The 21545-nt window shown below is 46.9% G+C and overlaps 1 long non-coding RNA gene across 1 annotated transcript in view; it reads left to right on the top strand.

The window, feature by feature from the left end:
* Positions 1 to 1462: 1462 nt before the first annotated feature.
* The window catches only part of LOC144807978 (uncharacterized), a 33948-nt gene continuing 13865 nt past the window's right edge, over positions 1463 to 21545 (top strand). The window contains exons 1-3 of the long non-coding RNA XR_013606547.1: positions 1463 to 1517; positions 12698 to 12816; positions 14449 to 14579. This is a non-coding gene — a long non-coding RNA (uncharacterized LOC144807978). The remainder of the gene's footprint in view (positions 1518 to 12697; positions 12817 to 14448; positions 14580 to 21545) is intronic.

Here is a 21545-nt window from a genome sequence, read left to right on the forward strand (position 1 = left end):
GGCCTCAATCGGTTATCTCCTTCATCTCCCCCGCTATTTCCCTTTTCAGCGTCTGCAAGTCGCCTCATAATGCACCGAATAGCGACTCTAAAAAGGCGTGGGTAACTGGGGCTTCAGAGGTGTCTGCATCTTGGCTGATTTGTGTCATTGGGGAGAGCCTCCCTTCTCTGCTGCTGGTCATTGGGAGCTAGGTCAGCATCTTTTTTAGATTCTGATCCTTCTTGCTTCTCGCTGAGGACATGGCTGCTATATCTCTTACCACATCACTAGACCGTCCTGCCTTGTCGTGGGGGTCCCAGCCCCAGTGACTGGCTGTCACCAGGTTGTCCTCCCGCTGAGCTCCACTATGCTGTTGCTTGATGGTGAGGGCCATAGTTGTCACTCCCTTTCAGTCTCGTCCGGGCCTTGCTGCCTTCAACCGTCTGCTATTGCCCTGCTGGGCATCTGCTGCTTGTTCTCAATACTCTAAGCACTTTGCACCCAAACCTGCAGTGAATCCCCCTGTAGGCCAGCAGCCCTATCTGAGCCTGGAGCACTAGATGTCTTCTTGGACCACTGCGTCTAATTCCTGCACTATGTGCTTGCAGGCCATGGCCTCCGGTTTCCTCTGACTTGGCAGTCAGCTCCAGAGAGACTAATCCATGCCCGGGCCCCTCATCCATTGGCACCTTGTGATTCTTACAGCGTTACAGTTCATATCTAATTCCCCTTATTGGATATTGTCATTTTAGTGTCATTTTGTTTAATACATTTTACTTTATTTTTCTATTTTGGTTTGGGTTTTTTATTGTTTTGCATTTTGACTTTTACTTGTTTTGTTTCTGCATAAATGTTTTACATATTACCTTAAGTTAAGCCTGCCTGTTCGGTGCTTAGGTACCAGGGGGTTGATCCTCGGTTAATTGAATGGGTTTGAAAGTTCACTCTAACAACTATTGTGATTGTTCCTCATCTACCGCAAATAATAATTCAGTTTCTTACAGAAACTATCTGAAATTATCTGCAGAACAGGCAGTTGATAACCTACCAGGGTTGAAACACCCTGTGGACAAATTGGAATATGGGACGAGTATTGTGTGGCAATAGAACCTCTAAAAAAATTCAGCTTGTAGACGAACCAAGAATCACACTTGAATGTCACAACTTTTAAAAACAAGGTAGTCAGGAAAGTGTGGCGAATTAATTGCAGCTCTTTGCATTTTGACAGCCCCAAGCAAATTTGAGAACAGAGTGCATGTATGTAGCAGAGACGAGTGTTCACCCAATGTGAGTGGTGAGATCCGCATTGCAGGTCTGCCTGAAGTTGTGATGCTGCTGACAGTAGCGTGTCTGCTAAAAGCAATGGCGTGGCTGGTGGAACTATAAAGCCAAGTAAGAGAAAGTTATCTTCAGACACCACAGTCTTCGTGACTGAGACCAGTAATACTGAAGACTCTGAGACTCACAGCAGTAATTTCTCCTTTCAGAGTGTTATTGCTGCAGAGGGAGTGAAGCCAAGAAGTAAGCACATTACTAAGGTACCAACAAAATTTAATATTGTTCATTTGTATTAACTGTTTCTCTTTTGAAGCATTTGGAAATGCATTTTCTAGTTTTGTTGCTTTTTGTTAAGTTTTTAGGTCTCGCAGAGAGACCTATTGCCGCCCATCCACAAAGCTGATTTTTACGATGAGGATTTTCAACAGTTCACGTGAATCACGTGACCACAAGCTCCTCGTGCACGAGCTTGCATTCGATCATCAAAGGCAGCCCAGTCTCTCTCACACAAGCTTCTCCCAGCAGGCCGTCCACCCCCCTTCCTCTCCATATGGTTGCTCGAGTTGCAGGCAGCCCACCCCCTCCCTCTCCAGCGCCTGCCTTCTGTGTCTCGCATTTGATCATCAGAGGCAGCCCAGCCCAGCAGGCAGCCCAACCCCTCCCTCCCCATATGGTGCGCTCTGCCTCAGGCCAGCATCTCTCCTCCCATAATTATTCACTGCAGGGCCTGCGTCTCGTCACCCTTCCTACCAGTCCCCACAAGCAGGCAGCAGCTTCAAAGGGATCTGCTTCCCCGCCCACTACTTCACACTTCACGGCCTGGCGGCCGTGACTCGCATTTCTCCTTCCCTCTCCCCACAGCAATGCCAAGAGCTTGTTGTGCTCTAGCCTTGATTCTATGAATATGAGCAGATAAAATCTGAATGCTTGTGCGTGTTGCTTTACCTTCGCTGCTTTTAATACACATTTCCGGTATTTAAGTGCGCTATTGAACCACTTATTTTTGGCCAAACGCTGTTGAAACAACCGTTGCCATTTGTATGCTCCCAGAAATCTTTTGATCTCTTCTTGCATTTGTTCCCCTGTGCTGCTTGCATAAATGAGGAATCTGTTTTCAACTCTGTTATATTAAAAACTTTATTGAGAGTCACGTAGATGCTCAGCCCGCCTTTTGCCTGCCTTCCTCTCCAATTTTTACAGTTGGGTTATAGAATTTTGAGTAACCCATGAGTGGTGTTTCTCCACAGCTCCAGGTCTCCTGGAGACGTCTTATATCAAATGATCTTAAGTGGGTTTCTGATTCAGGCTCTAATGCAATCTTGCCGGCTCCTGCGATGTTCCACGGTGTCAGAGTAATCTTACTGTGGGGCATACAGTAGGCGCTCTTGTTGATAAGTGGATGCTATGATCGCTTGTGAAAAGCTTCCATTAGCCCGTTGGTGTTTAAGTTACTTGGTGTTACTGTTACCCGTCCCTTTCCTCCCACACGCGTCTGAATTACAGTGCCTTAGACTAGTGTTCCTGACACACATTCTTGACACACTGGTGCACGGGCTGCAGACGCGGCCTTGTGACGCGCTTCGGGAATCCGGACGTGCCTGTGAGCTTGAGGCCTCCCCCACCCCCTGGTGTGCAGTGATTCCATATGTGGAAGCGGCGCGTCAGCAGGGATGATGGATTGGATCGAAGCTTGAGGCTGGTGCGCGTCAGCGCCGTTAAAGGCTCGCGCGTCTTCCTGCTTCGCGCGCTTCGTGAAAGAGGGGAGAGCCGCCTGTATGCTTTCAGAATAATCCATCACTTGATCCATATCACACAGCAAACGTACTGAAAGAAACAACGGCTAGTCCGGACTCAAGAGTCGTCAACAAACCATCTTAAGTGTTGCTCATTCACATTGAGCCTCAAAAACATCACATAAAATCTGGATCACAGAGCATCATCTCGGCGAGAGCCAGAGCATACCAAGCTACGGAATCACAACCTCAGTGCACGTGACCTCTCTGCTACTGCACAGAACATCTCAGTCATTTTAGGTGGCTTTATAGCCTGTGCGAGCCATATCACGACTATTGTTCGGGGCTCCTCAACCGACGCAAAAGCCACTGAACAGTTAATCTCTGCAATGTCTGCAACACCTCAATTAGTGCGAAGAACATCCGAGTGGAGCACTAATGAGCGCAGTCAGAGCAGAGAGGGTCTCAAATATTGCACCACATATTTCAAACACTGAACATAGCGTCGCTGCCGTTGCAAGAGCCTCTAAACCAAGCACTTGACCTCTTAATTAGCGCTCACATCTCAAGCAGTGCATAAAGCATCTGAGCCAGCACAAGGGGCCTCGCATTCAATACAACAACTCAACCACCGCACATTGCACCACAAGCAGTGCACATGGCATCACAAGGAGTGAACATAGAACCTCAAGCAGTGCACATAGCACCACAAGCAGTGCACATAGAACCTCAAGCAGTGCACATGGCATCACAAGCAGTGCACAAGGAACCACACACAGTGCTCATAGACCACAAGCAGTGCACATAGCACTACAAGCAGTGCACTTAGAACATCAAGCAGTGCACATAGCACCACAAGCAGTGCACATAGAACCTCAAGCAGTGCACATGGCATCACAAGCAGTGCCCAAGGAACCACAAACAGTGCTCATAGAACCACAAGCAGTGCACATAGCACCACAAGCAGTGCACATAGAACCTCAAGCAGTGCACAAGGAACCACAAACAGTGCTCATAGAACCACAAGCAGTGCACATAGCACCACAAGCAGTGCACATAGAACCTCAAGCAGTGCACATAGAACCTCAAGCAGTGCACATAGCACCACAAGCAGTGCTCATAGAACCTCACGCAGTGCACATGGCATCACCACAATTCCATTGAGTACTCTAACCTTTAAAAATAGCATCTGAACTATTACACAGGACATTTCACCATTGCACAATTGTAAATGCACGTTGCACTGATCACATGTGGACAAGGCTTCTCACCGTTGCATGGATCTTCCTGATCATCACACAGAGTAGTTAAAGGACAGTGCATAGTTTCTCAGCCAGTGCACAGAACATCTTGACAACTGCACAGATCTGACATTTGTGCAAGACTTCTCAACCATTGCACTGAGAATCTTAACCCTTGTACAGTGTCTTCTGATAATGGCACAGAGTATTTAAATGATTGCACATAGCGCGTCAGCCGTTGCACGTAACATTACAAGGAGTACACATAGCATAACCACCATTCATGGAGCACTCCAAACTTTACGTAGCATCTGAACTATTACACAGTACATTTGACCACGTGACAAGCTCCTCATGCACAAGCTTGCCCGAGCCTTCCCCCTGCCAGCAGCATTTCTCCTGCACTCGGCCCACCCCCCTCCCTCTCCATATGGTGCGCTCTGCCTCAGGCCAGCATCTCTCCTCCCATAATTATACACTGCAGGGCCTGCGTCTCGTCACCCTTCCTCCCAGTCCCCACAAGCAGGCAGCAGCTTTAAAGGGATCTGCTTCCCCGCCCACTGCTTCACACTTCACGGCCTGGCGGCCGAGACTCGCATTTCTCCTTCCCCCTCCCCACAGCAATGCCAAGAGCTTGTTGTGCTCTAGCCTTGACTCTATGAATATGAGCAAATGAAATCTGGATGCTTGTGCGTGTTGCTTTACCTTCGCTGCTTTTAATACACATTTCTGGTGTTTAAGTGCGCTATTGAACCACTTATTTTTGGCCAAACGCTGTTGAAACAACCATTGCCATTTGTATGCTCCCAGAAAGCTTTTGATCTCTTCTTGCATTTGTTCCCCTGTGCTGCTTGCATAAATGAAGAATCTGTTTTCAACTCTGTTATATTAAAAACTTTATTGAGAGTCACGTAGATGCTCAGCCCACCTTTTGCCTGCCTTCCGCTCCAATTTTAACAGTTGGGTTATAGAATTTTGAGTAACCCATGAGTGGTGTTTCTCCACAGCTCCAGGTCTCCTGGAGACGTCTTATATCAAATGATCTTAAGTGGGTTTCTGATTCAGGCTCTAATGCAATCTTGCCCGCTCCTGCGATGTTCCACGGTGTCAGAGTAATCTTACTGTGGGGCATACAGTAGGCGCTCTTGTTGATAAGTGGATGCTAGGATCGCTTGTGAAAAGCTTCCATTAGCCCGTTGGTGTTTAAGTTACTTGGTGTTACTGTTACCCGTCCCTTTCCTCCCACACACGTCTGAATTACAGTGCCTTAGACTAGTGTTCCTGACACACATTCTTGACACACAGGTGCACGGGCTGCAGACGCGGCCTTGTGACGCGCTTCGGGTGGTCACTGCACACCCCCTGGTGTGCAGTGATTCTATATGTGGAAGCGGCGCGTCAGCAGGGATGATGGAGTGGATCGAAGCTTGAGGCTGGTGCGCGTTAGCGCCGTTCCAGGCTCGCGTGTCTTCCTGCTGCGCACGCTTCGTGAAAGAGGGGAGAGCCGCCTGTATGCTTTCAGAATAATCCATCACTTGATCCATATCACACAGCAAACGTACTGAAAGAAACAACGGCTAGTCCGGACTCAAGAGTCGTCAACAAACCATCTTAAGTGTTGCTCATTCACATTGAGCCTCAAAAACACCACATGAAATCCGGATCACAGAGCATCATCTCGGCGAGAGCCAGAGCATACCAAGCTACGGAATCACAACCTCAGTGCACGTGACCTCTCTGCTACTGCACAGAACATCTCAGTCATTGTAGGTGGCTTTATAGCCTGTGCGAGCCATATCACGACTATTGTTCAGGGCTCCTCAACCGACGCAAAAGCCACTGAACAGTTCATCTCTGCAATGTCTGCAGCACCTCAATTAGTGCGAAGAACATCCGAGTGGAGCACTAATGAGCGCAGTCAGAGCAGAGAGGGTCTCAAATTTTGCACCACATATTTCAAACACTGAACATAGCGTCGCTGCCGTTGCAAGAGCCTCTGAACCAAGCACTTGACCTCTTAATTAGCGCTCACATCGCAAGCAGTGCATAAAGCATCTGAGCCAGCACAAGGGGCCTCGCATTCAATACAACAACTCAACCACCGCACATTGCACCACAAGCAGTGCACATGGCATCACAAGGAGTGCACAAGGAACGACAAACAGTGCTCATAGAACCACAAGCAGTGCTCATAGAACCACAAGCAGTGCACAAGGAACCACACACAGTGCTCATAGAACCACAAGCAGTGCACATAGCACTACAAGCAGTGCACTTAGAACCTCAAGCAGTGCACATAGCACCACAAGCAGTGCACATAGAACCACAAGCATTGCACATAGCACCACAAGCAGTGCACATAGAACCTCAAGCAGTGCACATAGAACCTCAAGCAGTGCACATGGCATCACAAGCAGTGCACAAGGAACCACACACAGTGCTCATAGAACCACAAGCAGTGCACATAGCACTACAAGCAGTGCACTTAGAACCTCAAGCAGTGCACATAGCACCACAAGCAGTGCACATAGAACCTCAAGCAGTGCACATGGCATCACAAGCAGTGCACAAGGAACCACAAACAGTGCTCATAGAACCACAAGCAGTGCACATAGCACCACAAGCAGTGCACATAGAACCTCAAGCAGTGCACAAGAAACCACAAACAGTGCTCGTAGAACCACAAGAAGTGCACATAGAACCTCAAGCAGTGCACATAGAACCTCAAGCAGTGCTCAAGGAACCACAAACAGTGCTCGTAGAACCACAAGAAGTGCACATAGAACCTCAAGCAGTGCACATAGCACCTCAAGCAGTGCACATAGCACCACAAGCAGTGCACATAGAACCTCAAGCAGTGCACATAGCATCACCACAATTCCATTGAGCACTCTAACCTTTAAAAATAGCATCTGAACTATAACACAGGACATTTCACCATTGCACAATTGTAAATGCACGTTGCACTGATCACATGTGCACAAGGCTTCTCACCGTTGCATGGATCTTCCTGATCATCACACAGAGTAGTTAAAGCACAGTGCATCGTTTCTCAGCCAGTGCACAGAACATCTTGACAACTGCACATATCTGACATTTGCACAAGACTTCTCAACCATTGCACTGAGAATCTTAACCCTTGTATAGTGTGTTCTGATAATGGCACAGAGTATTTAAATCATTGCACATAGCGCGTCAGCCGTTGCACGTAACATTACAAGCAGTACACATAGCATAACCACCATTCATGGAGCACTCCAAACTTTACGTAGCATCTGAACTATTACACAGGACATTTGACCACTGCACATATGCAGTTGCACGTTGTACTGATCACCTCAACATGTGCACAGAGCTTCTTAATCATTGCACAGAGGGGTTCAACCATTGCACAGATCTTTCTGATCATCATATATCATATTTAAATCACTGCTCTTAGTTTCTCAGCCAGTGCACAGAGCATCTTCACAACTGCACAAATCTCTGGGTGGAGTCACATCTCACTAGACGCAACTTGTGATCAAGAACCTGGATGCACGTGTGATTCCAAATGATAAAGGGACCACGGAGAAAGACCCGTTCTCAGTCTTGGGAATGGTAGAATGACTCAGGTGCTTATCATTGTAGCCAACCATCAAGCCGAAATACTAATGTAGATAAAATAGGTACGTATAACTTAGTACATGAAGGAGCCTCCAATAGTCTTCAGTACAATTATCTGCAACAGGATAGTTGTTAATACCGAAACGGGACAGCTGCTTTCAGAACTTACGCTCGTGTCCCTTGACAATTTCTTCAAAACAAAAATATTTGGATAGATGGATGATACTAAAATAACGGGGAACCGCATTCAAGATATCTGCTCGCGTCCCTTAACGATGTCTTCGATACGAGAATGTCGTAAGACGAGCGTTAACATCAACCTGCGGGCGCCACAATCGACGTGTCTGTTGGCGTCCTGCAGCCGTTGGAAGAGGTGATTAGAACTGGCTAAGTGTGCCATGAAGTTGGCATTTCAGTACATCCATGAGAAGTGAGCTTTGAGTCATGTAGTGGTCTTCTTATACCACGTGCAGTTCACCCTCTCCAAAGCCTCAATAATCCCTGGGTGAAAAGGACGGCTGATTCTGATTGGGTGCCTGATAGTTTTCCAGAAACTTATGTTCTTGATTGTTCATGTTTGTCAGTAGTTGATTATACTTTAATTTGTGTGCTTTTAAAATGTGTTGCGGTGATTACGACCGCCTAATTCTCACCTGCTGACCTTCTTCGTCTGCTGGTCCCCGTTCCGCCACGGCTTGTGCCGGTTGTGCGGAGGGACAGGAAGCACCTGGCGCACCAGCAGCGTCATCAGAGCTGCCCGCCCCCTTCCCTACTTAAACCACCACACAGCGCGGACGTGTGCAGCGAGATTGGCAACCTTGCTGTGTGTTGCACTTGCGCTGATTACTGAGTGGGTTCGGGGATTTAACTCCTCACTGGAAACGCTTCTTTTGCTTGAAGGCCAATGGCTGTTTTACCTGCGTACTTTTTTCTAATACTTTGTAGAGTTTTAAACATTGCATGCGGTGACTACGACCACGTTTATACTTTAATTTGTGTGCTTTTAAAATGTGTTGCGGTGATTACGACCGCCTAATTCTCACCTGCTGACCTTCTTCGTGTGCTGGTCCCCGTTCCCCCACGGATTGTGCCGGTTGTGCGGAGGGACAGGAAGCACCTGGCGCACCAGCAGCGTCATTAGAGCTGCCCGCCCCCTTCCCTACTTAAACCTCCACACAGCGCGGACGCGCGCAGCAGAGCGCCGGCGGCGCGCCAAAGGCAAGCCCGTCTGCGCCCATCCGCGCCAGGACGCCGCCCGTCGCCCACACCCCATGTGGATTTTTTAAATTTGCGTGGCTCCTAAGTGGTCCGTGTATATTAACCATGATCTGCTATAACCGGCAGGATCTGCTCTCATTAAACCAGCATAATCTAGTAGATTCCCAGGTAGTCTGTCCCACTGCCACCCCTTTTAGGAATGATTCCGCCAGGATGGCTGTCTCCTCTCTATTGCGTAGGGGCTCAGAGGAATTTATGTCCGAAAGTTCGCAGGAACTGAGCAATATTAGTACGAAAACGGACCTTAATTTACTCACTGCTCTCTATCTTAATACTAGATCTATCCCTAAAATGCCTTAGAGCTTTGGTGCCTACAGGACAATCGGTAACCTGACATCTGTTTCTTTACGGAAATGTGGCTCCATAGTCAGGCTTCCTCTGATATTGCTACGGCATTCCCCAGTGAATACCATCTGATTAGGCAAGATAGAGTTGGAAAACAAGGGGGAGGCATTGCAGTAGCCGCAAAAGGCCCCCATAGAGATTACCCGGCTTGATTCGCTTTCCAACGACACGCTCGAAATTTTGATAATTAACATAAAAAACAACATTTCAGCGGTCGGCAAAGCATCCCTGGTATATAGACCCCCGGGAGGTAAATCCGAATTCGCCAACAATTTGTTAGATATTTTAGCCTCCCATGTGCTGGCTACAGATAATTTTATCTTATTAGGTGACTTCAATCATCATGCAGAGCTATTATATGACATGGATTCTTGCCATTTAATCTCAACCCTGGAAACCCTGGGACTAACTCAGCGGGTACAAGGCTCCACTCACCAAGCGGGTCATTTATTGGATCTAGTATTTTCCAATGTGACTGATTTAAACTGTGACCCCCCTTTGCAGATGATCTGGACGGATCATTTCTTAATACATTTTAATTTTCCTATACCTTCCAGGTCATGGACCACTACCCAAAAAGAATCCGTACTTATCCGACCTTGGCATAAACTGACTCCTGAGGCGTTTCATATGCATTTTAAACCTCCGGACAATTTTCCTAATGATACTGGAACAATGGCTATTCAATTAGAAACATCTATTAGAAACACGCTTGATGCAATTATCCCGGAAACAAAAGTTAATTTGAAAAGAATCGCCTCACCTTGGTTTACTGAGACTCTGAAACAAGAGAAAATGGACTGTAGATCGGCGGAGAGAATATGACGGAAGTTCAGAACGCCTGAAAACCGCAAGAAGTATAAATTAATGCACTTTGATTATATGAAACATATAAAGGCGGCCAAATCTCTTTATCACGCAAAGAATAAATAAGCCTCCCAATCCAGCAAAGAATTGTACAAAATACTCAGGGAATTTACCACTCCTCAGGTGGAGCAATCAGAATTTGTCCCCTCCTTGGAGTGGGTGAACTCACTGTCCTCCTATTTCCATAGTAAGATCCAACTAATATATTCCTCATTTCCTTCCTCTTCTCAAAAAGTGGCTTTAAGTGGGTTGGTTTCTTCCGGCTCCGAGCCCTCATTTGAAACCACTGATTTTCCATCCATGATAGAATTTTAGCCCACTTCCCCAGCAGAAGTGCTATTGGCACTCAAAAAAATTAAATCAGGATCTCCTACCGACCCCCTGCTCCCTCGTAAGTGCGGTGAGCTATTCCCGTTGCTGACTGATGGTCTGACCAGTATTTTTAACGCTTCCTTTGAGAGCGCCTCCTTCCCCAGTAGCTGGAAACTGGCGCAAGTCAGGCCTATTCTTAAAAAGCCTAACAGTGATCCCTCTATCCTGTCCAATTACAGACCAATATCCCTACTACCGTACTTTGGTAAGGTTCTTGAATATTTGGTCAACAAACGTGTGTCTTCCTACATTGAAACATATGCACTTCTTGACCCGTCGCAGTCAGGTTTCCGTGCCGCTCATGGCACTGAAACTGCAGTAATTGAAATAGTGGATAACATCCGACTCTCCTTGGATAGGGGCGAATCAGCCATTCTGGTATTATTGGATCTTTCCGCTGCCTTTGACACCGTCTCCCACAGCATTCTGAAACATCGGCTGTGGGAGGTTGGTGTCAGAGGCAATGCTTTGGCCTGGTTCGCGGACTATCTCAAGGATCGTTACTCTTATATCAGGATGAATTCTCATGCATCCGCCACTATCCCTCTTTCTGTGGGGGTCCCGCAGGGTTCGATCCTTAGTCCCTTATTATTTAACCTTTATCTCTGCCCTCTGGCCCACATTATAAAATCTTATGGCTTCACTACGGTGTCTTACGCAGACGATACTCAGGTACTTATCACCTGTAGATCCAATTCCTAGGAAACCTGTACTAGTTTTAAACAATGTATGATTCACATTAATAGTTGGATGAGTGAAAACAAACTTCAACTCAACTGCAGTAAGTCAGAAATTTTGCTATTCGGCAAGGCCAAGACATTCTGGTCTCAGGACTGGTGGCCTCATGATCTAGGGCCCAGCCCTGAGCCTAAAGAAGCCGTAAGAGACTTAGGGATCATGCTTGACGGGGCTCTTTCTATGAAAGTTCATGTCAACCAGGTTGTCGGGACTTGTTTTGGAATACTTCGCCAACTGCGTAAAATCTTTAAATGGCTCCCACCTGAAGCCAGAAAGCCCCTGGTCTAGGGATTGATCGTCAGCAGGCTTGATTATGGAAATGCCATGTTTGCCTCCATAAATGAGAATCTGCTGTCTAAGCTACAAACCATCCAGAACGCGGCCGCGAGGCTATGCTGGGATTGCCTCCTAGGTCTGCCTCTAAACCCATTCTTAAAAAACTGCACTGGTTACCTGTGCGCCAAATATGCCATTTAAAAATCTTGAGTTTAACCCATAAACTCCTTCACAGCATCGACCCTTCTTACTTAGCAAAAAAATTAGTGTGGTACACTCCGTTCAGAGCCCTTCGCTCCAGCTCAAAGTTCTTGCTATCTCAACCTAGAGTCCGGACGTCCAGGAATGGATGCCGATCCTTTTCATATGTGGCCCCCCAACTATGGAATAAGTTACCTATTCATCTTCTGTCCCTCTCCAATTATTTGGAGTTTCGAAGGGGTTTAAAGGCGTGGCTCTTTCCCAAATAAAGTTTCCCTGTGATGTGTCTCCACTCTGGTAGGTCAATGCCTTTCTTCTGCAAAGCGCCTTGAGACCTCTTTTGGTGATAAGTGCGCTATATAAAAGCATTTGACATTTGAGATTTGACAAACACGCCCAGGGGTTTTATCTCTTCCGTTGACATGAGCTGCAATAAAAGTTTCTTTTATATGATATGAACGGCCAACGAGCCTCTGTAGGCCAAAAAATGGAAGGGCTGGGGAACTGTCAGTCATCTCACTGCTAAGCAGAGCACTGTCATGCTTCATCCTCCATCAGGCCTCTGATTTTGACCAACATCGCGTAGAACACTGGGACTTTAGAGACCATTCTTTTATGGAGAAAAACAAAACTACAAGTCCCATAAGCAATAGTGGTGGAAGGAACATCCGATTCAGCACATCCAGGTCAATTTTTTAAGTATTTGGCACAATATTGAATTTATAATCTTTGTTTTTTATGGTCATGAGCCACCAGAATACTAAAAATGTGTCTTTTATTTTCAAGGTCAATTAAGTAATGGTCACCAGCTTGGAAGCTCTGTTAATTCTTCAGTATTTGTCATTGATCTCCATGTGTGGCTGATTTGGGTCTGCCCCCTGCATCATTCCCGATAACTCGCACAGGTAAGGAGCTTGTAGCAGCAACATGATAACCCCATTCTCATCTGTAAGAAGTGCACTCCGAGGCAGGTATCGGATCATTTTTGTGAAACAAGCAAGCACCAATATCTGCTATGTACATTTGTTAAAATAAAACACAATCAAATCACAGTATACTGTTCCGGACGTTCAGTCCCAGAAACATTATCTGTAACTGAACGCAGTCACCCTAGGAAGCATGTGCTTTTAAGACAAGTTGCGTTCACTCACCTGAAAGTGACATGCTTCATCATTGGGCTATACTCCTCACCAGGCCGGCGCTACAATGCCTGGTGGGCACCACAAGAGGGCACTTTGTCGGAAATCTTTTATTAAGTATGCCGGATGTGTATAGTAGGACAGAGGATGTTGTGTCATAAGATGTGAGATTGGTGAAAGTCTGAATATAAGATCAACTATTGACCATTTGCTACAATATAGTTAATGTGATCATCCTGGTCCATGTTGAGATTAAAAACGGTGCCAGAGAAATTGAGGAACTAATGACCCCTATCACTGTGTGAAAGTGTGGATCACCTATGGACCTGCTGGTAAGCTGGGGTCTATACTTCAGGTCAACCTTTTTCATGCCTTGTGTAGTCATGGAGCAATCTGTTGGCATTTCATCAGGACCAAATATGGGAAAATGGGTAAATGTGACCTAATCTTCTCCACAGCGTGAGGAGCTCTGTAACTCAAAGCCCTGCACCGTGCATAGGTGATAAGGTGCCTAGTAACATCTTACTACCACAGGTGAGCGCTGTCTAACAGAGTGCACTAGATACGGTAACCCTCATAAAATTCAGGACATACTGACTTATCCAATAGCGAGGACGCCGCATCAGAGGGCAACTGGTTTGAAAAGCACATGCTTCCTAGGGTGCCTACGTTCAGTTAGAGATAATGTCTGTGGGACTGAACCTCCAGAACAGTATACTGTGAGTTGATTTATATGAAAAATGTGTATACTGGACTGTCATTTTCCTCGTCATCTCTTGTGCTATGTAAAATAATACACAACACACCTGGAGGCCAACACATCTATCATACATTTAATGCAAAAATAGCAAAAGGCCAAGCAAACTAACAAGTGACAATTGTCTTTGCAATGGACGAGAGCATCCACCCTAAAGCAAGTTGGAGTATATAATGCTAATGCTACACAATGTATTTTTATACACTTTTCTCCTAATACAAGTCAATGAAACATGAACACGTGATAAAAACAGTTACTGAAACAACACTAATGAGTAGGAGGCAGGATCTTCTCTCGAGATGAATGTGAGGAGTCCGTGAGGTGCAGATAAAAGATACACAGACAAGCTGAAGAATTCACTGTTTCTGGAAATAAAACTCCTGTTTGCCAATATTCAATTTACTGCAAGATACAGGAAAGTGTGCCGATGGACATCACTAAATAAAATGGTTCTGGGCCCTAATAGAATTATGTAACTTTGCAGGCATATTAAGGCGAACAGTCACATCAAATTAATATAAGAATATTATAATTTGGTAATGTAATATATCAGTGCACGTTGTGGCATTCATGTGTAACCAATTATCGGTATTAAGGAAACCAGTATATCCAGTTATGCTTTCTCAATTCCTTCTTCCTAGAGGCCACCACTGCTGCTAGCCAGCCATATTCAGCAGTGCCTCCTGTGACCTGGAATCCTACATTTAATCAATACCAAAGGTCGTCAATGCTTCTAGCCAACTCCGGTCCCTGGTGTCTTTCCAGTCACAAGGTAAGGTGACTCCTCCTTTCGGTGATAGTGTGCATGGGCATCAACTCCATTGTTGAATTGTTTTTTACCCCAAACGGGTTCGGAGCCATATTGCTGCGCTCCAACACCGCTCTTTGGGTTCCCCTCAATGCTCAGTCCACTCTACCCTCAACGGTATTGTTTCAGTACGCGTTTCCGTGTTCTCCGCATTTCAAATTGATCGGCAAACTCTCAAATTTTGATAGAAACCCTCGTGGGCAACCGTCTGGCCTGCTGCATAGGGCCAGCCATCTGCAAATGGAACGGACTCCATTCCATTTCTGTCCTGGATGCCACGCCAAGTACCCTCGCACCGACCTACATCAAGTTTGTAACTTGTGCCTCTCTCCGGAGCACAAGGAGGAAGACTGCCTGCTTGTAAGTCGTTTCGGTCCAAGAGGACTCTACCTGATCATCAGGCTCAATGACGAGAGAGGCAGCGCCAAAGCATTCAACACACTCTGGATATCTTCGGGGAAGAATCTGACCAAGACGAGATAGAAGCGTCCGCCGTAGAAGAAGAGACCCATCTCTATGCCAGAGCGCAATCGTTGGGGCATGCTGGGGCAGCCATGTGATTGCAATTCTACGTCATGCCAGTACCATAGGTGACTGACCACATTTATAGGTCTTCTTGCGCCCTTCTGGCATCTAAAGAGGCCTAATAAACAGCATTTGGGTATCAGCTCAATACTTAGTTTTGTTGCATGCATTATTTCTTTGACAGCTAGTTGCTAGAAGGAGTGTATTTCATCGCAGGACCATGGTTAATGTAAGAAATCGGCTCCCACAGTGTTGCAGCGCAAGCATATATCTGGGCAAGACCCGACCATTCGATGAGGGTCTTGTGACGTTAAGTAGGTTCTTTGCAGAAAATTATAATGTATCAGTCGAAAATGGGCATTACTAGAAACCATGCGTATTAGTTCACAGGCCCGCTGCCAGTCTTGATCTTCCATTGGAATGTTATAGTCTAAATTACAGGCCTCTCGGGCCCGTGTGTACTGTCTACGGGAAACAGCCATAACAACACAACTTTTACTACGCATTACCATCACAACGCAACCATTACAACACAGGTGCCATTACAACGCAGGTGCTATTACAACGCATGTCATTACAACGTAAGTATAGGTAAGTATTTAATTTTATTAATATTAAAATTTAATTTTAATTTCTTTTAATTCAATAAAATTAATTTAATTTTTTTAAAATATTTTTAATATTAATGTACTTTTTTGGGGTTTTAAGAAATAATTAATTTAAAATAATTATAACTTTTTAAATATATTTAATATTTTTTAAATTACAATTTTAACCCCTACATTATCCAACACTTACACTACTATTACACCCCCCTGGTGTTAGAATAGTAATTTTAACCCCTACACTATCCAACACTTACCCTACTATTACACCCCCCTGGAGTTAGACTAGTAATTTAAGCCCCTATCCAACACTTACCCTACTATTACACCCCCCTGGAGTTAGAATAGTAATTTTAACGCCTACACTATCAAATACTTACCCTGCTATTACACCCCTCTGGAGTAAGAATAGTAAATTAAAATAGAATTTTTAAATTAAAAATATGAATATAAATAAAATATGACTTTTATCAAACATAATTTTAAAATAAATTAATATTATTAAAATGAAATACTTACCAAATACTTATGTTGTAATGGCATGCGTTGTAATAGCGCCTGCGTTGTAATGGCATGCGTTGTAATGGATTGCGTTGTAATGGTTGCGTTGTGATGGCATGCGTTGTAAATGCATGCGTTGTAATGTCATACATCCACTGTCTACTGTATCTGATCACGTTGTTCTGTAAAGATGCATAGTTAGGTGTCTACACGTTCCATACGCTAGCAGTATCTCAAGGGTTTGAGTATGCGGCAGAGCTGTCGCATAGCATGGACAGGTGTGCTTAGTTGTGTCTGCTAAGCACCACATGTTGTTAAAATTGCCCCTGGCTTAGACCAAACTCTTTGCGGGTATGTTTACAGGCGATAAGTCTCATGTGGGTACAATTCACCCTATTGCTCGCAGCCCCCTTCCTCCATGCCTGGAAGGACATACTGAGTGCTATCTGCCTGATTGGTTTTAATATCCAGATTGGGAGCTCCCTATGGAATGGTGCGCACTTAAGTTCTCTCACTACAAACCATTGCCATCTGTCGCACAATATATGGAGTATCTCTCGGTGTACCTGATTCCTCCATCAATCAATCAATCAATCAGGTCATTTGTAGAGCGCACTACTCACCCGTAGGGTCTCAAGGCGCTGGGAGGGGGGGGGTGCCGCTACTGCTCGAACAGCCAGGTCTTGAGCTTCTTCCTGAAGGAGAGGTGGTCCAGGGTCAGGCGCAGGTTGGTCGGAAGTGAGTTCCAGGTCTTGGCGGCCAGGTAGGAGAAGGATCTTCCTCCTGTTGTCGCTCTTCGAATGCGGGGGACGGCGGCGAGGGCGTGGTTGGTTGATCTGAGGAGGCGCTTGGGAGTGTAGAAGTTGATCCGGTTGTTGAGGTAGCTCGGGCCTTGGTCGTGTAGGGCTTTGTGTGCGTGGGTGAGGAGCCGGAAGGTGATTCTCTTGTTGACCGGGAGCCAGTGCAGATCTCTCAGGTGTCCGGAGATGTGGCTGCGTCGGGGGATGTCGAGGATGAGTCTCGCCGAGGCGTTCTGGATCCGCTGGAGTCTCTTCTGGAGTTTGGCAGTGGTTCCGGCGTAGAGGGCGTTGCCGTAGTCCAGTCGGCTGGTGACGAGGGCTTGGGTGACCGTCTTCCTCGTCTCGGTGGGGATCCACCGGAAGATCCTACGTAGCATGCGCAGGATGTTGAAGCATGACGAGGAGACGGCGTTGACTTGTCTGGTCATGGAGAGGGAGGAGTCCAGGATGAAGCCCAGGTTGCGTGCGTGGTCCGTCGGTTTGGGTGCGGTGCCCAGGGCGGGGGGCCACCAGGAGTCGTCCCAGGCGGAGGGCGTGGAGCCCAGGATGAGGACCTCCGTCTTGTCTGAGTTCAGTTTCAGGCGGCTGGTCGTCATCCATTCGGCTACGTCTCTCATCCCTTCGTGCAGGTTGGCTCTGGCGGTGGCGGGGTCGTTGGTCAGGGAGAGGATCAGCTGGGTGTCGTCGGCGTAGGAGATGATGTTCAGGTTGTGTTGGCGTGCGATGGCCGCGAGGGGGCTCATGTAGACGTTGAAGAGGGTTGGGCTCAGCGAGGATCCCTGGGGTACGCCGCAGATGACTTTGGTGGCCTCTGACTTGTACGGTGGTAGGCGGACTCTTTGTGTTCTTCCGTCGAGGAAGGAGGTGATCCATTCCAGTGCCTTCTCCTGGATTCCGATGTTGCTGAGGCGCTGTACTAGGGTGCGGTGGCAGACAGTGTCGAAAGCCGCGGAGAGGTCCAGGAGGATGAGGGCCGCTGTTTCTCCGTTGTCCATCAGAGTTCGAAGGTCGTCGGTGGCGGCGATGAGGGCGGTCTCGGTGCTGTGGTTCGCTCGGAAGCCGGACTGTGAGGGGTCGAGGGATCCATTCGTCTCGAGGAAGGCGGCCAGCTGTTTGTTGACGGTCTTCTCGATGACTTTGGCCGGGAACGGGAGGAGCGAGATGGGACGGTAGTTCTTGAGGTCGGTGGGGTCTGCTGTGGGTTTCTTGAGGAGAGCGCTGAGTTCGGCGTGCTTCCAGCTCTCAGGGAAGGTGGCGGAGTCGAAGGAGGTGTTGATGATGTCCCGCAGGTGGGGTGCGAGGACAGCGTCGGCTTTGTTGAAGACGTGGTGAGGGCAGGGGTCAGTCGGAGATCCGGAATGGATGGAGTTCATGGTGCGGATGGTGTCTTCGGTGCTGATCGGGGTCCAGGTGCGGAGGGTGGTGGATGGTGGCGTCGTTGCGGTTGTGGCTTGCGTTGGTTGGTTGTCCATTAACAGCTCTGGAAGACAACCAGCATCCACCATTCCCGCCAAGAGCCGCATTTCCCAACTAGGGTCTGTGTTGAGCGATCGAGCTGCGTGTTGCAATTGAACGGCATAATATTAGGGGTCCAAATGTGGGACCTTCAATCCCCCGCTGCATAAGTCCTGGTCAGTGTGGCCAAAGCCACTCTGCTATGTGTAATGGCTGTGTTGAAAGATTTAACAAGACCATGAAGGGCATGATTGGTGGACTTCCTGAAAAACTCAAAAGAAGATGGGATGTCTTACTACCATGCCTGCTTTTTGCCTATTGGGAAGGGCCACAGAAGGGAGTGGGGTCCTCCTTATTTTAGCTTCTGTTTGGGTTTCCTGTCGGGACCACTGTGCCTTGTGAAGGAGGGATAGGAGAAATCTCTTGGTGAACCTTAGCAAGAGATAGTGGACTATGTGCTTGGCTTTTGCTCCAGGATGTATGAGTACATGGAAAAAGCAAGCAAAAACGTTGCGGCCAGCCTAGAGCTCCAGAAGACCTGGTAAGGCCAAAAGGCTGCTATGGTTGAGTTCCAGGCTGGGCAGATGGTGTGGGTTTTGGGGCCTGTGAATCCTAGGGCTCTGCAAGGTAAGTGGAGTGGATCCTACCCTATCCTAGAAAGAAAAGGGGCGGTCACCTACCTGGTAGACCCCGGCTCTGACAGGAGTCATAAGAGGGTCATCCATGTCAACCGCCTTACACGCTACTATGCCATGGCAGTTGTGACCTTGCTCATGGTTCCAGGATCAGGAAGCAAAGAGTAAACCTGCCCCTAACCTGTCCAACAATCCAAAAGATGGGTCAGTGGAAGGTGTGGTCTTGTCAGACACCCTACCTGCCCACCAGGAGGCTGATTGCAGGCAAGTCCTAAATCAGTTTAATGAGCTCTTCTTTTTGACCTCTCCCCAGACTAGCTGGTGTAACCATGATGTAGACGCTGATGAAAGCCTACCTGTCGAGAATAAAATATACAGGCAGACTGAACATGTGAAAGAGAGCATCAAAGCTGAAGTAAGCATGATGCTGCAATTGGGAGTTCTAAAGCCTTCTGCGAGCCCCTGGACCTGCCCAGTTGTCTTAATCCCCAAGCCTCATAACCAGGATGGTAAGAAAGAAATGAGGTTTTGTGTGGACTATTGGGGCATGAATGCTGTGACCAAAAGCAATGAATACCAAACTCCATGGGCAGATGAACTTATTGACAGGTTGGGAGCAGCCAAGTATCTGAGTATGTTTGATCTCACATCAGAGTCCTGGCTGATAGGTCTGACTCCAGGAGCTCAATAAATATCTTCATTTTTAACCCTAGATGGGTATTACCAGTTCACTGTAATGCTCCTTGGTTTGAACAATGCATCTGCCACTTTTCAAAGGTTGGTGAACTAAGCCCTTGCTGGATTGGAATCCTTGAGTGCAGCATTTCTACACAATATTGCTGTCTTTAGCTCCACCTGGCAGGAGCACCTGATCCACCTTAGGAAAGTACTGGAGGCTCTGAAAAGTGCAGGCCTCATTATCAAGGCATGCAAGTGTCAGATAGGGCAGGGAAAGGTTGCATACTTGGGTCGCCTCGTGAGTGGAGACCAGGTTCAACCCTAACAACCCAAGATCTAGACCATTCTGGAATGGGTGGCTCCAACTACCCAGACTCAAGTGAGGGCCTTCCTTAGCTTCCCTGGTACTATAGGAGGTTTGTGAGGGATTATAGCACCATTGTGGCACCCCTCACAGAACTGACTTCCAAAAGAATCCCCACAAATAGTGAACTGGACTCTGAGCTGTCTAAAGGCTCTTGACACGCTGAAGGAAGCAATGTGCTCTGCAGCTGTTCAGAAAGCTGCGGATTATGTCAAGCAATTCATTGTGCAGACTGATGCCTCTGAACATGGTATAGGAGCAGTGCTATCCCAAAAACATGACCAAGGTCAAGATCAGCCACTGGCTTTCATCAGTAGAAGGCTAATCCCCAGGGAGCGGCATTGAACTGCCATTTAGATTGACGCCTTTGCTGTGGTTTAGTCCCTTGAGAAGTTTAGGTCAAACATCTTTGGCTCTCACTTCCTAGTTCAAACAGACCACAGGCCTCTCCGATGGTTAATGCAAATGAAAGGTGGAAATCCCAATTGGCTAAAGTAGTCCATCACCCTACAGGGAATAGGCTTTGAAGTGAAACAGAGACCTGGGATTGCCAATGCAGATGGACTTTCCAGGTTGTCCCATTTAGACGATGTTAAATGCTATGCTATGTTAAAAATACTTATAAAGCGTGCGTACACCACAAGGTTTCAGGGCGCTGCGGACAAGGGAGTCCTGCCGCTAAGTGATTCATTCATAAGTCTGGCGAAAGAGCCAGGTCTTTAAGTGTTTCCAAAATTGAGAATATGATATCATCGAGCTAATGTCCTGAGGGAGAGAATTCCAAAATTGAGGGGCCAGAACCTCAAATCTTAGTTCCCCCAATTTCTAGCGTTTAAAGGATGGAGTAGCTAGGGGATTCAAATGGGAAGACCTAAGATCCTGAATGTGGATATATCTCTAGACCCGAGTAAATACAGACACTGGGCAGTTGCCCTGGAGAGCTTTAAAGAGGAGGCATCCCAACTTGAATGCACTGAGTTCGACTACCAGAAGCCAATGTAACTTTTTCATAAGAGGGGTGACATACTGCATTCTTGGCTGGCAATAGATTAATCTAGCAGCCTGGTTTGGCACTAGTTGCAGTCTTTTAGATTGATATGCTGGAATGCCAAAGTAAAGAGTCAGTGTAGTCAATGTGAGATATGACTAAGGCTAAAGCAACTTGGGTAAGAGCTTCAGTAGTGAGAAATCTGCTGTTCCCCAGTAATGGGGTATCTTTCATAGATTCACGTGCTTGAATCATTGCCTGTCATCGAAGTGGGAGTCCCACGGTACATAGAATAGCAATAGCATAGCGAAAGCATAGTTAAAAGAGCAATAGGAAGTATTGTAACATAGACGTTTACAGGAAAACACTTGTCACTTTA

Source organism: Lissotriton helveticus, chromosome 1_2 (genome assembly GCF_964261635.1).
Source record: "Lissotriton helveticus chromosome 1_2, aLisHel1.1, whole genome shotgun sequence".
Lineage (NCBI taxonomy): Eukaryota > Metazoa > Chordata > Amphibia > Caudata > Salamandridae > Lissotriton > Lissotriton helveticus.